This window comes from Oncorhynchus nerka, linkage group LG3 (assembly GCF_034236695.1).
Source record: "Oncorhynchus nerka isolate Pitt River linkage group LG3, Oner_Uvic_2.0, whole genome shotgun sequence".
NCBI classification, from domain to species: domain Eukaryota; kingdom Metazoa; phylum Chordata; class Actinopteri; order Salmoniformes; family Salmonidae; genus Oncorhynchus; species Oncorhynchus nerka.
This window is the reverse complement of record NC_088398.1, coordinates 84,805,762-84,818,004: the sequence shown is the minus strand read 5'-3', so window position 1 is coordinate 84,818,004 and position 12,243 is coordinate 84,805,762. Positions and strand designations below refer to the sequence as shown.

Here is a 12,243-nt window from a genome sequence, read left to right as displayed (position 1 = left end):
CGAAACAGTGGTGACATGGGGTTCACACGAAACAGTGGTGACATGGGGTTCACAGGAAACAGTGGTGACATGGGGTTCACACGAAACAGTGGTGAAACAGTGGTGACATGGGGTTCACAGGAAACAGTGGTGACATGGGGTTCACAGTGGTGACATGGGGTTCACAGGAAACAGTGGTGACATGGGGTTCACAGGAAACAGTGGGGACATGGGGTTCACAGGAAACAGTGGTGACATGGGGTTCACAGGAAACAGTGGGGACATGGGGTTCACAGGAAACAGTGGTGACATGGGGTTCACAGGAAACAGTGGGGACATGGGGTTCACAAGAAACAGTGGTGACATGGGGTTCACAAGAAACAGTGACATGGGGTTCACAGTGACATGGGGTTCACAGGAAACAGTGGGGGGGTTCATGGGGACATGGGGTTCACAGAAACAGTGGTGACATGGGGTTCACAGGAAACAGTGGGGTTTCACAGGAAACAGTGGGGACATGGGGTTCACAAGAAACAGTCGTGACATGGGGTTCACAAGAAACAGTGGGGACATGGGGTTCACAAGAAACAGTGGTGACATGGGGTTCACAAGAAACAGTGGTGACATGGGGTTCACAAGAAACAGTAGTGACATGGGGTTCACAGGAAACAGTGGGGACATGGGGTTCACAGGAAACAGTGGTGACATGGGGTTCCCAGTGTCTCAAATGGCACCCTACTCCCATCATTTAGCCCTATGGGCCCTGATCAAAGTAGTGCACTATGTTTACCGTATACAGAGTCCCTATCCAGACGCAGACTATCATTGTGTGTCACTCCAAGCTAGTCTCCGTTCTTCTCTGGTCGTTGACCTCTAGTGACCTGCTCTAATCTTTCTCCAAAAACAAATTCCTACTCGTCAGTTTAAGACAATGGGAGAGAGACTGCAATCCTAGGCACCCCACTTCCTGTAATTTTATTGTAATATAGACAGGGCAGTATAGTAGTTGTTTTATGGTAATATAGACACGGGGCAGTATAGTAGTTGTTTTATGGTAATATAGACAGGGCAGTATAGTAGTTGTTTTATGGTAATATAGACAGGGCAGTATAGTAGTTGTTTTATGGTAATATAGACACAGGGCAGTAGAGTAGTTGTTTTATGGTAATATAGACACAGGGAAGTATAGTAGTTGTTTTATGGTAATATAGACAGGGCAGTATAGTAGTTGTTTTATGGTAATATAGACACAGGGCAGTATAGGAGTTGTTTTATGGTAATATAGACACAGGGCAGTATAGTAGGGCTTCCGGGTTGGAGCGAGCGGTCGCATCTGCACTCGGTCCGCAGGTAGTATTACATTTCATTACATTTCATTATAGTACAACGGTTTGATTTGTCTAATCTTAGCAATTTCTTCTTAGCTAGCTACATAGCCGTCTTTGTATCATAGATAATTGCGTAATTATCGTATTTCGTCGTCCTAACGCAGTCTACACTGCCCTGCAGCTAGCCAGCTAGCTAACGTCCACCGTCTACCGATTAGCAGCACAACTATTACACTCAACTGAACGACTTGATTAGTGTAGTGTTAGCTAGCTACATAGTTGTCTTTGCTGTCTTCGTACCCAAGATAATTGTGTAGTTTAGAGTGTGTAGTTTTATGTCGTCCTTAACATAGGAGACTCTGCTAGCTAGCCAACAGCTAGCCAACGTCTACCGAACAGAACTTCTGCACTCAACATTCCGGTCGCATTTCGCTTCGCTCCACAGGTAGTATCACATTTTTCATTTCATTACAGTACAACGGCTTGATTTGTTTGATCGTAGCTAGCTACATAGCTAGCTACATAGCCGTCTTTGTATCAAAGATAATTGTGTAGTCTAGAGCGATTTCCTAGGTTAGCTAGCCAGCTATTGTCGTTCTTTTAACGCAACGTAACGTAATCAACACTGCTAGCTAGCCAGCTAGCCCCGAATAGCAGCACAGTAGAAACTATTACACTCAACGGAACGACTTGATTAGTGTAGTGTCAACAACGCAGCCAATGCCAGCTAGCCTACATAGTCAACAACGCAGCCTCTGCCAGCTAGCCTACTTCAGCAGTACTGTATCATTTTAATCATTTTAGTCAATAAGATTCTTGCTACGTAAGCTTAACTTTCTGAACACTCGTGACGTGTAGTCCACTTGTCATTCCAATCTCCTTTGCATTAGCGTAGCCTCTTGTGTAGCCTGTCAACTATGTGTCTGTCTATCCCTGTTCTCTCCTCTCTGCACAGACCATACAAACGCTCCACACCCCGCGTGGCCGCGGCCACCCTAATCTGGTGGTCCCAGCGCGCACGACCCACGTGGAGTTCCAAGTCTCCGGTAGCCTCTGGAACTGCCGATCTGCGGCCAACAAGGCAGAGTTCATCTCCGCCTATGTCTCCCTCCAGTCCCTCGACTTCTTGGCACTGACGGAAACATGGATCACCACAGACAACACTGCTACTCCTACTGCTCTCTCTTCGTCTGCCCACGTGTTCTCGCACACCCCGAGAGCTTCTGGTCAGCGGGGTGGTGGCACTGGGATCCTCATCTCTCCCAAGTGGTCATTCTCTCTTTCTCCCCTTACCCATCTGTCTATCGCCTCCTTTGAATTCCATGCTGTCACAGTTACCAGCCCTTTCAAGCTTAACATCCTTATCATTTATCGCCCTCCAGGTTCCCTCGGAGAGTTCATCAATGAGCTTGATGCCTTGATAAGCTCCTTTCCTGAGGACGGCTCACCTCTCACAGTTCTGGGCGACTTTAACCTCCCCACGCCTACCTTTGACTCATTCCTCTCTGCCTCCTTCTTTCCACTCCTCTCCTCTTTTGACCTCACCCTCTCACCTTCCCCCTACTCACAAGGCAGGAAATACGCTCGACCTCATCTTTACTAGATGCTGTTCTTCCACTAACCTCGTTGCAACTCCCTCCAAGTCTCCGACCACTACCTTGTATCCTTTTCCCTCTCGCTCTCATCCAACACTTCCCACACTGCCCCTACTCGGATGGTATCGCGCCGTCCCAACCTTCGCTCTCTCTCCCCGCTACTCTCTCCTCTTCCATCCTATCATCTCTTCCCTCTGCTCAAACCTTCTCCAACCTATCTCCTGATTCTGCCTCCTCAACCCTCCTCTCCTCCCTTTCTGCATCCATTGACTCTCTATGTCCCCTATCCTCCAGGCCGGCTCGGTCCTCCCTCCCGCTCCGTGGCTCGACGACTCATTGCGAGCTCACAGAACAGGGCTCCGGGCAGCCGAGCGGAAATGGAGGAAAACTCGCCTCCCCTGCGGACCTGACATCCTTTCACTCCCTCCTCTCTACATTTTCCTCTTCTCTCTCTGCTGCTAAAGCCACTTTCTACCACTCTAAATTCCAAGCATCTGCCTCTAACCCTAGGAAGCTCTTTGCAACCTTCTCCTCCCTCCTGAATCCTCCTCCCCCTCCCCCCTCCTCCCTCTCTGCAGATGACTTCGTCAACCATTTTGAAAAGAAGGTCGACGACATCCGATCCTCGTTTGCTAAGTCAAACGACACCGCTGGTTCTGCTCACACTGCCCTACCCTGTGCTCTGACCTCTTTCTCCCCTCTCTCTCCAGATGAAATCTCGCGTCTTGTGACGGCCGGCCGCCCAACAACCTGCCCGCTTGACCCTATCCCCTCCTCTCTTCTCCAGACCATTTCCGGAGACCTTCTCCCTTACCTCACCTCGCTCATCAACTCATCCCTGACCGCTGGCTACGTCCCTTCCGTCTTCAAGAGAGCGAGAGTTGCACCCTTCTGAAAAAACCTACACTCGATCCCTCCGATGTCAACAACTACAGACCAGTATCCCTTCTTTCTTTTCTCTCCAAAACTCTTGAACGTGCCGTCCTTGGCCAGCTCTCCCGCTATCTCTCTCAGAATGACCTTCTTGATCCAAATCAGTCAGGTTTCAAGACTAGTCATTCAACTGAGACTGCTCTTCTCTGTATCACGGAGGCGCTCCGCACTGCTAAAGCTAACTCTCTCTCCTCTGCTCTCATCCTTCTAGACCTATCGGCTGCCTTCGATACTGTGAACCATCAGATCCTCCTCTCCACCCTCTCTGAGTTGGGCATCTCCGGCGCGGCCCACGCTTGGATTGCGTCCTACCTGACAGGTCGCTCCTACCAGGTGGCGTGGCGAGAATCCGTCTCCACACCACGTGCTCTCACCACTGGTGTCCCCCAGGGCTCTGTTCTAGGCCCTCTCCTATTCTCGCTATACACCAAGTCACTTGGCTCTGTCATAACCTCACATGGTCTCTCCTATCATTGCTATGCAGACGACACACAATTAATCTTCTCCTTTCCCCCTTCTGATGACCAGGTGGCGAATCGCATCTCTGCATGTCTGGCAGACATATCCGTGTGGATGACGGATCACCACCTCAAGCTGAACCTCGGCAAGACGGAGCTGCTCTTCCTCCCGGGAAGGACTGCCCGTTCCATGATCTCGCCATCACGGTTGACAACTCCATTGTGTCCTCCTCCCAGAGCGCTAAGAACCTTGGCGTGATCCTGGACAACACCCTGTCGTTCTCAACTAACATCAAGGCGGTGGCCCGTTCCTGTAGGTTCATGCTCTACAACATCCGCAGAGTACGACCCTGCCTCACACAGGAAGCGGCGCAGGTCCTAATCCAGGCACTTGTCATCTCCCGTCTGGATTACTGCAACTCGCTGTTGGCTGGGCTCCCTGCCTGTGCCATTAAACCCCTACAACTCATCCAGAACGCCGCAGCCCGTCTGGTGTTCAACCTTCCCAAGTTCTCTCCACGTCACCCCGCTCCTCCGCTCCCTCCACTGGCTTCCAGTTGAAGCTCGCATCCGCTACAAGACCATGGTGCTTGCCTACGGAGCTGTGAGGGGAACGGCACCTCAGTACCTCCAGGCTCTGATCAGGCCCTACACCCAAACAAGGGCACTGCGTTCATCCACCTCTGGCCTGCTCGCCTCCCTACCACTGAGGAAGTACAGTTCCCGCTCAGCCCAGTCAAAACTGTTCGCTGCTCTGGCCCCCCAATGGTGGAACAAACTCCCTCACGACGCCAGGACAGCGGAGTCAATCACCACCTTCCGGAGACACCTGAAACCCCACCTCTTTAAGGAATACCTAGGATAGGATAAAGTAATCCCTCTCACCCCCCCTCCCCCTGAAAAGATTTAGATGCACTACTGTTCCACTGGAGGTCATAAGGTGAATGCACCAATTTGTAAGTCGCTCTGGATAAGAGCGTCTGCTAAATGACTTAAATGTAAAATGTAATGTAGTAGTTGTTTTATGGTAATATAGACACAGTGCAGTATAGTAGTTGTTTTATGGTAATATAGACAGGGCAGTAGAGTAGTTGTTTTATGGTAATATAGACACAGGCCAGTATAGTAGTTGTCTTATGGTAATATAGACACAGTGCAGTATAGTAGTTGTTTTATGGTAATATATACAGGGCAGTATTGCAGTTGTTTTATGGTAATATAGACACAGTGCAGTATAGTAGTTGTTTTATGGTAATATAGACAGGGCAGTAGAGTAGTTGTTTTATGGTAATATAGACACAGGGCAGTAGAGTAGTTGTTTTATGGTAATATAGACACAGGGCAGTAGAGTAGTTGTTTGATGGTAATATAGACACAGGGCAGTATAGTAGTTGTTTTATGGTAATATAGACAGGGCAGTATAGTAGTTGTTTTATGGTAATATAGACACAGGGCAGTAGAGTAGTTGTTTTATGGTAATATAGACACAGGGAAGTATAGTAGTTGTTTTATGGTAATATAGACAAAGGGCAGTATAGTAGTTGTTTTATGGTAATATAGACACAGGGCAGTATAATAGTTGTTTTATGGTAATATAGACAGGGCAGTATAGTAGTTGTTTTATGGTAATATAGACACAGGGCAGTATAGTAGTTGTTTTATGGTAATATAGACACAGGGCAGTATAGTAGTTGTTTTATGGTAATATAGACACAGTGCAGTATAGTAGTTGTTTTATGGTAATATAGACAGGGCAGTAGAGTAGTTGTTTTATGGTAATATAGACACAGGCCAGTATAGTAGTTGTCTTATGGTAATATAGACACAGTGCAGTATAGTAGTTGTTTTATGGTAATATAGACAGGGCAGTAGAGTAGTTGTTTTATGGTAATATAGACACAGGGCAGTAGAGTAGTTGTTTGATGGTAATATAGACACAGGGCAGTATAGTAGTTGTTTTATGGTAATATAGACAGGGCAGTATAGTAGTTGTTTTATGGTAATATAGACACAGGGAAGTATAGTAGTTGTTTTATGGTAATATAGACAAAGGGCAGTATAGTAGTTGTTTTATGGTAATATAGACACAGGGCAGTATAGTAGTTGTTTTATGGTAATATAGACAGGGCAGTATAGTAGTTGTTTTATGGTAATATAGACACAGGGCAGTATAGTAGTTGTTTTATGGTAATATAGACACAGGGCAGTATAGTAGTTGTTTTATGGTAATATAGACACAGTGCAGTATAGTAGTTGTTTTATGGTAATATAGACAGGGCAGTAGAGTAGTTGTTTTATGGTAATATAGACACAGGCCAGTATAGTAGTTGTCTTATGGTAATATAGACACAGTGCAGTATAGTAGTTGTTTTATGGTAATATAGACAGGGCAGTAGAGTAGTTGTTTTATGGTAATATAGACACAGGGCAGTATAGTAGTTGTTTTATGGTAATATAGACAGGGCAGTATAGTAGTTGTTTTATGGTAATATAGACACAGGGCAGTATAGTAGTTGTTTGATGGTAATATAGACAGGGCAGTATAGTAGTTGTTTTATGGTAATATAGACACAGGGCAGTATAGTAGTTGTTTTATGGTAATATAGACAGGGCAGTATAGTAGTTGTTTTATGGTAATATAGACACAGGGCAGTAGAGTAGTTGTTTTATGGTAATATAGACACAGGGCAGTAGAGTAGTTGTTCGATGGTAATATAGACAAAGGGCAGTATAGTAGTTGTTTTATGGTAATATAGACACAGGGAAGTATAGTAGTTGTTTTATGGTAATATAGACAGGGCAGTATAGTAGTTGTTTTATGGTAATATAGACACAGGGCAGTATAGTAGTTGTTTTATGGTAATATAAACAGGGCAGTATAGTGGTTGTTTTATGGTAATATAGACAGGGCAGTATAGTAGTTGTTTTATGGTAATATATACAGGGCAGTAGAGTAGTTGTTTTATGCTAATATAGACAGGGCAGTATAGCAGTTGTTTTATGGTAATATATACAGGGCAGTAGAGTAGTTGTTTTATGGTAATATATACAGGGCAGTAGAGTAGTTGTTTTATGGTAATATAGACAGGGCAGTAGAGTAGTTGTTTTATGGTAATATAGACAGGGCAGTATAGTAGTTGTTTTATGGTAATATATACAGGGCAGTAGAGTAGTTGTTTTATGGTAATATAGACAGGGCAGTATAGCAGTTGTTTTATGGTAATATAGACACAGTGCAGTATAGTAGTTGTTTTATGGTAATATATACAGGGCAGTAGAGTAGTTGTTTTATGGTAATATAGACACAGTGTAGTATAGTAGTTGTTTTATTGTAATATAGACAGGGCAGTATAGTAGTTGTTTTATGGTAATATAGACAGGGCAGTATAGTAGTTGTTTTATGGTAATATAGACAGGGAAGTATAGTAGTTGTTTTATGGTAATATAGACAGGGCAGTATAGTAGTTGTTTTATGGTAATATATACAGGGCAGTAGAGTAGTTGTTTTATGGTAATATAGACAGGGCAGTATAGCAGTTGTTTTATGGTAATATAGACACAGTGCAGTATAGTAGTTGTTTTATGGTAATATATACAGGGCAGTAGAGTAGTTGTTTTATGGTAATATAGACACAGTGTAGTATAGTAGTTGTTTTATAGTAATATAGACAGGGCAGTATAGTAGTTGTTTTATGGTAATATAGACAGGGCAGTATAGTAGTTGTTTTATGGTAATATAGACAGGGCAGTATAGTAGTTGTTTTATGGTAATATAGACAGGGCAGTATAGTAGTTGTTTTATGGTAATATAGACAGGGCAGTATAGTAGTTGTTTTATGGTAATATAGACAGGGCAGTATAGTAGTTGTTTTATGGTAATATAGACACAAGGCAGTATAGTAGTTGTTTTATGGTAATATAGACAGGGCAGTAGAGTAGTTGTTTTATGGTAATATAGACACAAGGCAGTATAGTAGTTGTTTTATGGTAATATAGACAGGGCAGTAGAGTAGATGTTTTATGGTAATATAGACACAGGGCAGTAGAGTAGTTGTTTTATGGTAATATAGACACAAGGCAGTATAGTAGTTGTTTTATGGTAATATAGACACAGGGCAGTAGAGTAAGGCTGTGTTGATATCCTTTGATCTGGCCTGAAATCTGGCTTGAAACCAGTTCTGGCCTGGTTTAGATCTTATCCGTCGGAAAGATATCAGTTTGTCTCTGTGAATGGTTTGTCCTCTGACAAATCAACTGTACATTTCGGTGTTCCTCAAGGTTCCATTTTAGGACCACTATTGTTTTCACTATATATTTTACCTCTTGGGGATGTTATTCGAAAACATAATGTTAACTTTCACTGCTATGTGGATGACACACAGCTGTACATTTCAATGAAACATGGTGAAGCCCCGAAATTGCCCTTGCTAGAAGCATGTGTTTCAGTCATAAGGAAGTGGATGGCTGCAAACGTTCTACTTTTAAACTCGGACAAAACAGAGATGCTTGTTCTAGGTCCCAAGAAACAAAGAGATCTTCTGTTGAATCTGACAATTAATCTTAATGGTTGTACAGTCGTCTCAAATAAAACTGTGAAGGACCTCGGTGTTACTCTGGACCCTGATCTCTCTTTTGAAGAACATATCAATACCATTTCAAGGACAGCTTTTTTCCATCTACGTAACATTGCAAAAATCAGAAACTTTCTGTCCAAAAATGATGCAGAAAAATTAATCCATGCTTTTGTCACTTCTAGGTTAGATTACTGCAATGCTCTACTTTTCCGGCTACCCGGTTAAAGCACTAAATAAACTTCAGTTGGTGCTAAATACGTCTGCTAGAATCCTGACTAGAACCAAAAAATTTAATCATATTACTCCAGTGCTAGCCTCTCTACACTGGCTTCCTGTCAAAGCAAGGGCTGATTTCAAGGTTTTACTGCTAACCTACAAAGCATTACATGGGCTTGCTCCTACCTATCTCTCTGATTTGGTCCTGCCGTACATACCTACACGTACGCTACGGTCACAAGACGCAGGTCTCCTAATTGTCCCTAGAATTTCTAAGCAAACAGCTGGAGGCAGGGCTTTCTCCTATAGAGCTCCATTTTTATGGAACGGTCTGCCTACCCATGTCAGAGACGCAAACTCGGTCTCAACCTTTAAGTCTTTACTGAAGACTTATCTCTTCAGTGGGTCATATGATTGAGTGTAGTCTGGCCCAGGAGTGGGAAGGTGAACGGAAAGGCTCTGGAGCAACGAACCGCCCTTGCTGTCTCTGCCTGGCCGGTTCCCCTCTTTCCACTGGGATTCTCTGCCTCTAACCCTATTACAGGGGCTGAGTCGCTGGTTTACTGGGGCTCTCTCATGCCGTCCCTGGAAGGGGTGCGTCACCTGAGTGGGTTGATTCACTGATGTGGTCATCCTGTCTGGGTTGGCGCCCCCCTTGGGTTGTGCCATGGCGCAGATCTTTGTGGGCTATACTCAGCCTTGTCTCAGGATGGTAAGTTGGTGGTTGAAGATATCCCTCTAGTGGTGTGGGGGCTGTGCTTTGGCAAAGTGGGTGGGGTTATATCCTTCCTGTTTGGCCCTGTCCGGGGGTGTCCTCGGATGGGGCCACAGTGTCTCCGAACCCCTCCTGTCTCAGCCTCCAGTATTTATGCTGCAGTAGTTTATGTGTCGGGGGGCTAGGGTCAGTTTGTTATATCTGGAGTACTTCTCCTGTCCAATTTGGTGTCCTGTGTGAATCTAAGTGTGCGTTCTCTAATTCTCTCCTTCTCTCTTTCTTTCTCTCTCTCGGAGGACCTGAGCCCTAGGACCATGCCCCAGGACTACCTGACATGATGACTCCTTGCTGTCCCCAGTCCACCTGACCGTGCTGCTGCTCCAGTTTCAACTGTTCTGCCTTATTATTAATCGACCATGCTGGTCATTTATGAACATTTGAACATCTTGGCCATGTTCTGTTATAATCTCCACCCGGCACAGCCAGAAGAGGACTGGCCACCCCACATAGCCTGGTTCCTCTCTAGGTTTCTTCCTAGGTTTTGGCCTTTCTAGGGAGTTTTTCCTAGCCACCATGCTTCTACACCTGCATTGCTTGCTGTTTGGGGTTTTAGGCTGGATTTCTGTACAGCACTTTGAGATATCAGCTGATGTACGAAGGGCTATATAAATACATTTGTTTTGATTAGATTTGATTTGATCTGTCAATCAGTGCAGAATAAAAGTAGTGTTGTCTGACAATGGGAGCAAGACTGCCAAGAGTAACTCCAGACCCCAATGTCCTCCCATTATAATGAAACGTTTAGTGCAGTACGGTTCTGCTGATAAGGTCTAACGACCCCTAGGCCACACAGCTACAGGTGCCAGCCACCACGACTCCCCAGTGAGGAAACAGGATTACAGCTGCTTCTGTTAGAGTTAATGGAGATCTCTGGTTGTTTAACTGAGGTACTAGAACCAGGCCTGTTGTTGTTGTAGTGTGTGTGTGTGTGTGTGTGTGTGTGTGTGTGTGTGTGTGTGTGTGTGTGTGTGTGTGTGTGTGTGTGTGTGTTTTAAACATGGAGACAACGACCAGCAGTATGGAGACAACGACCAGCAGTATCAAGGCTGTTTTAATCATGGAGACAACGACCAGCAGTATGAGGCTGTTTTAATCAAGGAGACAACGACCAGCAGTATGGAGACAACGACCAGCAGTATGGAGACAACGACCAGCAGTATCAAGGCTGTTTTAATCAGGGAGACAACGACCAGCAGTATGGAGACAACGACCAGCAGTATAAGGCTGTTTTAATCAGGGAGACAACGACCAGCAGTATGGAGACAACGACCAGCAGTATGGAGACAACGACCAGCAGTATGGAGACAACGACCAGCAGTATCAAGGCTGTTTTAATCATGGAGACAACGACCAGCAGTATGGAGACAACGACCAGCAGTATAAGGCTGTTTTAATCATGGAGACAACGACCAGCAGTATGGAGACAACGACCAGCAGTATGGAGACAACGACCAGCAGTATGGAGACAACGACCAGCAGTATGGAGACAACGACCAGCAGTATAAGGCTGTTTTAATCAGGGAGACAACGACCAGCAGTATGGAGACAACGACCAGCAGTATGGAGACAACGACCAGCAGTATGGAGACAACGACCAGCAGTATCAAGGTTGTTTTAATCAGGGAGACAACGACCAGCAGTATGGAGACAACGACCAGCAGTATCAAGGTTGTTTTAATCAGGGAGACAACGACCAGCAGTATAAGGCTGTTTTAATCATGGAGACAACGACCAGCAGTATGGAGACAACGACTAGCAGTATGGAGACAACGACCAGCAGTATGGAGACAACGACCAGCAGTATCAAGGCTGTTTTAATCATGGAGACAACGACCAGCAGTATGGAGACAACGACCAGCAGTATAAGGCTGTTTTAATCAGGGAGACAACGACTAGCAGTATGGAGACAACGACCAGCAGTATAAGGCTGTTTTAATCAGGGAGACAACGACCAGCAGTATGGAGACAACGACCAGCAGTATGGAGACAACGACCAGCAGTATGGAGACAACGACCAGCAGTATCAAGCTGTTTTAATCAGGGAGACAACGACCAGCAGTATAAGGCTGTTTTAATCATGGAGACAACGACCAGCAGTATGGAGACAACGACCAGCAGTATCAAGGCTGTTTTAATCATGGAGACAACGACCAGCAGTATGGAGACAACGACTAGCAGTATGGAGACAACGACCAGCAGTATGGAGACAACGACCAGCAGTATGGAGACAACGACCAGCAGTATGGAGACAACGACTAGCAGTATGGAGACAACGACCAGCAGTATGGAGACAACGACCAGCAGTATGGAGACAACGACCAGCAGTATAAGGCTGTTTTAATCAAGGAGACAATGACCGGCAGTATCAAGGCTGTTTTCATCATG

At 45.2% G+C, this 12,243-nt stretch overlaps 1 protein-coding gene across 1 annotated transcript in view; it reads right to left on the bottom strand.

Moving 5' to 3' along the window:
* Positions 1–12,243, bottom strand: part of LOC115124773 (neuropilin-2-like) — a 342,903-nt gene that overhangs the window by 271,868 nt on the left and 58,792 nt on the right. The window lies entirely within an intron of this gene.